This window comes from Meriones unguiculatus, chromosome 11, assembly GCF_030254825.1.
Source record: "Meriones unguiculatus strain TT.TT164.6M chromosome 11, Bangor_MerUng_6.1, whole genome shotgun sequence".
NCBI lineage: Eukaryota > Metazoa > Chordata > Mammalia > Rodentia > Muridae > Meriones > Meriones unguiculatus.
Window position 1 is genome coordinate 35,337,329 of NC_083359.1, and position 6,000 is coordinate 35,343,328.

The following is a 6,000-nucleotide window of genomic DNA, read 5'->3' on the forward strand; positions in this document are numbered from 1 at the left end:
GATTCCCCTTTCCCTGGCTGTTAATAGAGAGCCCAGTACTTTGGTGCAAGAAAGTACGGTCATGAAAACCAGAAGCAGGGGAAGGCCCATCCTTCTGCAGTGAGGCTCATTGGTCACGTGTGGTAATGGCTGAGGAGAGGCTGGGCGAGGGGCACTATGTCAGACCAGGAAGGTCAGAATATACTACCCCTTGCTGCCTGCTGCAGGGAGGATGAGGGACCCCATGTCCATGGCAATCAGGTGGAGTTAAAATATAGATCCCTGAAACCCAGATGAGGATTTTTGTCACACCACATGTCACTGTCAAAAAATTTGCCGGGATCCCTGAGGCCCACCTTGAGACATTGCTTATCTCACTGCATGCTCTTCATCCCCAACTTTTTCCCCAGACAGGGGTGCAATGAGTAAGAGGACTGGGCAAGGACAGGAAAGGGGCCTGAAAAGAGCCAAGCCACTCCAAAAAAGAGCCAGCAATTTAAAACGAAAGTCCACAACTCAGATCTCTAGTTTTCTTTGCCTCAGATTTCAATGTGGACAGCAGTAGAGGGGAAGTCTGGGAGTCCTACAAAATGAAGACTCCGCCAGCTCTTCCCCAAACCTGTGCAGGGAGAGTTCTGCATAGCAAGGGGGGAGGTTTGACAGGAAAAGGGGGGTGTTGGAAGCACATGGCTGGTGCAGCAGAAGGAGGAAAGCCAACAAAAAGGTCGTCATGTTCAGCCTTCATGGATGCTACAAGCTGGAAAAAGGGAAGAGAGTAAGAAGGAGGGAAGAAGAAAAGAATTGATTGACCCAGCTCTTCAGTCTCTTACGCTTTGGCTCTGCATGGAAAGCATACTCTGCCATCGATGAGAATCTAAAAGGAGGGCTTCCTGAATACTGGAGAGACCAGGAAGCCTGATAGAGGGGTGAGACATGCCAGTGATTTTTACATCCACCCAATACACCTACCTGAAGTCTCTCCACAGACCCTAAATTAGAGGGTCTGCATTTCCAGCATGGAAGTTCAGAGGAATAATGCCTCAAAGCAGACTACATCACATAGATTATATATCATCTTATACACATATACAATTATCTCACTTATTTTAGTGGCTAAAATTGTCAAGGGGGCAAAAGTCACTAAACACTATCTACAAAATATTAAGCTACCCCAGGCACTTTCTGGTGGGTGGTGAAATAGAAGGTTGATTATTTCCCCCTGCATCATAAAGTGTGTCATTATGTGTAGACCATCAGCCCAGCCCACCATCACTAGGAACATCCTCCAGTGAAAGGGACCCAAGGTACTTGCTATGTTGATGCATGGCCCCAACCTATGTAACCTAAATAACATGTAAAACACTTGCATCTGACCCACATCCATTTCCTATTATGGGGGAGGAATGGGTTTCCTTAGTTCCAACATTGCCTTTGTGCAGACACGTTAGAGCTACATTATAATGAAAAGGAATTGACGTGAGGCCAGTGGCTTATATAAAACGTGTCCCCTCAAAACCTTGCCTGTTGCAAAGTCAAAGCCAAGCAGAGAGGGGTTTGGTGGGGGCTTCAAGCTGGGTGAAGTTGGCATCGACATCCCTGGCAGATGAGACAGATCTGGATGCAGGACTGCAGAGTGGTGGGGCAAGAGAAGAGGAAAACTGGTCCACAGAAGGATCAGCAACATGCATGGGAGCCTTAGCTGTGCACACGGCACCGGAAACACGCTGGCATGTGGCTGGCACACCCGGTCACATTATCCCCGAACAGCTGCCCTGTTACTGTCTCCACATGGCCACGGAGACACAGTGGCACAAGAAGTTTAGAGAATCCATCAGAATCTCCAACAGTGTTCTATGTTACCTGGACCTACAGCTTCCTTGAAACGAGGCATGTCGGACCTGCTGATGAACAATCTCAGCTAAGGGAACACGGCAACACAGCATTTGGATCAGGAGGACCATGTTAGCCAGAACGTCCCTGGGGCCCCTGAGCCTTATCCTCACCTGGGGCTTAGCTCAGACTCTTGCCATGCACAGACTGTGTTTCCTCCTTTTTGCTTCCCTTGCTCCCCAGAGGAGGGAGCCTTGATGAGGCACCTGTCATGAAAGTGATACAAGCATGCTAGAAAAGCTTCCCCTTTCTAGTCCGCGCAGATGCCATGGCACCAGTGTCAATATCAACCACCACTCCCTGTGAACTGAGTGCCTCCTGGAGACTAGTTAATAACCACAGCCATCACCAGGCCTGGGACGATCATTAGTTTTATTTGGTTCAGAGTAAACTAGTATTCAGAGAAGTGAAGTAAACTTCCCAAGTTCGCACAGCTAACCAAGCACAAAAGGCAGACCTCAAAGGGAGGTGAGCCCAGCTCCAGCGTTCGTTCATGTTCTTCACCTAAATACCAGGGCAGCACCCTGGGGCTGGGGACAGGGAGAAAGTCTAGGAGAAAAACTGCCACCTCCTTCTCTCCACCCGACTCTATAGACAGTTTCTTTCCCATGTGCCCTGAAACAACCGTAGGTAGAACAATGGCCTGAAGAGTCCTTCCCACTCAGGCCACTACCATCTCTACATATTCTTGATCAACAGCAGGACCCCCGCCTCCGCCTGCTCTTTTCCTGTTGCAGAGTGACTCTGTAGGGGCCACGGCGACCACTCCTTGGGTCCTATGGTGGCTAATTTTGACGGTCAACTTGAATTAAGAAATGCCAGTGAGATTAGCAGTGTACACCTCTGCATATGCCTATGAGGGGTGGTCCAGAGACAAGCAGATCCTGAGGGCTCTGACCTCTTGAATTCCTTGATCCTTTCATGGATTCCCAATCTGATGGCATTACTGGGAGACGGCAAGGAGTAGGAAGTAAGGCCTTTGGAGAAAGTAGGTGACTAAGGGCATGTCTCTGAGAATCTAGCTTGTCCTGGCTCCTTCCTGTCTATGCCCTTTCTCTGCCACCCACCTGCCATGCCATGAGATGATCCTTTCCCTGTGTTCCCGCCCCATGACTGGCACTTCAGAACCAAAGTAAATGTGTCAAAGTAAATTCTTTTTCCCTTACGTTGATTTGGTCAGATATTTGGTCACAGAGATGAGAAAACTTAACTAGCACAGAGCCTTTCTGGCTCCGTCTCCTTTAGGTCTTTGCTCATCTGCTTGGGTGTCAAAGCTCCAGCCCCATCCTTGTCCTAGGATTCAGATGTAACCACAGCCAAACCTCTGCCTGTCTTGGAGAACCAAATATAGTCAGGCGTCTACTTGAAAAGATGATTTTAAATATTTACCCAAGAATGCTATATTTTGAGTGTAAATCTGAGGCACCTAAAAATGGAATACTTGGGGAAAACATGTCCAGATGTTAACTCTAATGTAGGTGAGTGGTTATAGAAATGGGAACTAGGAGCACCTGCCCTCCTTAAAGATCCCAACAAGGTCTGGTGGTGATGGCACATGCCTTTCATCCCAGCCCTTGGGAAGGAGAGTCAGGTTGATCTCTGAGTTTGAGCTGCTTCTACAGAGCAAGTTCCAGGATAGCCAGGGCTACACAGAAAAATTGTGTCTTGAAAAACAACACAAAACAACAACAAAAATCTCAGCAAGTGTTGGAAGTCAGGACAGTGAAAGGCTACAAGGGATCTTCTGGGTTACTGGCATCTCTTGTTTTATCTGAGTAACACCACAGGTATGCTCACAGTAGAAGAAGTATTGAGAGTTAAAGCCCCATGTGTGATTGCTACATTTTTACGTGTGTTCATTGAAGTCAATCGTGTGTTTGTGGGGTGGGGGGTGTGTCTCACTGGTTCTCAGAAGAGTAAAAGGAAGTTCTGTCTCAAACGTCCCACATGCTGTCTCTGAAGACATAGCTGGGAAGACATTCACAGTAGCACATTAAACTATCCTCTCCTATGCAGATAGGATAGATGCAGATAACATCCAGAACACCACTAATTGAAAAATGCCATGAAATTATTGAGGGTGATAAAGTTTGAGAATTTATTAGTGTTTGTAGAAACTTACTCTTCTGTTTTTAATTTAATTTTTAAAATATTGGGTATATTTAACATAGAATAATTCTCACAAACTTAGAAATCAGCAGCTGTGACCCAGCTTGAGCTTACTCTAATTTATTGGCATAAACATAGCTCTTCCCCCTATATCCCCCTTGTGAGAAAGAAAAGAAAGAAAGAAAGAAAGGAAGGAAGAAAGAAAGAAAGAAAGAAAGAAAGAAAGAAAGAAAGAAAGAAAGAAAGAAAGAAAGTACGCTGCTGGAGTCAGGCCCTACTGTTGCCATGGTCCATGTCAGGCTCTTCTTTCTTTCCCCCCAAGCCCCTCTGTTGTTTCCTGGGCTTTCACTTCCCATCTAATAATTTACAGTCATGTGTCACATTGGTGGCTCAGCCAGGAACAGATTGCATATGTGACAATGACAGTGCTCCTCTAGGATTCATTTGCCTGGTGACGTTGTGGCCATTGAGATTTGTGTGAACATTCTCATGACGGCAGCCATCTGAGGATGCATATCTCCTAGCCTAGCCCCACTGTTAGGTGACACATGGAGGTATGTCCTCTGGGAAATCATGCCTACAACAGCCATACAACATTAACCCTTAACCTGTGTATAGCTATTTTCTCTCCATTTGTCTATGAACTCTAAGGGCAAGAACCTCATTTGATGGTTTTTAGGGAAGTCATCATAGCCCCTAGTTGAAGGGAATGTGCTTGCTTAATATTGAAGGAATTAAAGACAGGGTATACAAATAAATGGTCAGAGGTGAGACTGGTTATTACTCGCATGTGTCTCCTCAACCCCAGGAGCAGTTCCTGAGATCCCAGCATCCCCAGATATCAACCTTGCAGGTAGTGTGATAAGGGACAGCTCTCTAGACTAGCTTCTACCTAATCTAAACCTTTCATTCCCATCTCCTCCCTGAAGTGGCAGATAAAATTTTTGTCCAGAAATAATTGGATTTACTTGAGTCTAGATTTCAAGAAAAAAGCCAGACATGGCCCTGACCCCAGGCCCTTGTGTGCTTGGGTAACCTTATGTTGGAATGGGGTAGGCCCAGTTTTATCACAAAGACAGAAGGTTAACAGTCACCCTTTTAACCTGCCAGCACGTGGAAGGGAAGACCATGAAACAAGCTAAAGAACAAGAATACAGAGTTGGGATCTAGTCTGAGTTAGAGTCCAAACCTAACTGGGCCTTGTACATGCTGATGTTGTTGGGCCAATGACCTCACTTCTGTGAGCCTCCATGATCATCTACAAAGTGGAGATGAACAAAGGTGCCGGTTTCAGCATTTCTAACAGAATCAAGTAGTAGGGTATACATGGAGAGCCCAAAACTGCCTTTCTAAGAGGAAATAGTCTAAATAATCAGTTTTCTGCAAATCAATATATCATTGCTCTCTCACTTATTTGATTTTATGTTTTTTAAAACATATTTTAAAGACTAAGGTGCAATTTTCCTAAACCTAGAAAACATACAAATTATAGAAAGAATGAGGTCTCTGTCCACTATTCCACCCCACATGCCTTTCCTAACCCAGCCTTTTGGGGAACATGAATCAAAGGGTCCCTCTAGGCTTCTCACCTCCATTCTGGTGTTTCCTAGCTCCTGAACTGAGAGATGATACTTGAAGCAGATAACATGTGGGAGCTACATCCATAGTGGCGCTCAAAAGTGCAAAAAATGTTTACACCATGTGGCCTAGGTGCGCATGTGCAGGCACATAATTCCCATTTGTCCACAGGTGCTGAGAGCCGTTGATATTAACCAAGAATAAAGGCTTGTGCTCCAGCCTGAGGACAAAGTGCCCTCCTGGGAACCTAGTTCTAAGGTCATCGCTTTTAAGGCTGAGGAAAATGGACCCCACAAAGCAAATAAAACTAAAGCAGAATCTTATTGCCAGTTCATACCAGACATGCACTCAGGCCCACACTTGCTGTTTTCCTATGTATCTTGTGTCTCCGCATTTCCACACACCACACATATAAAAAGGGGCAGGAAGAGAAAAGAAAGAGAA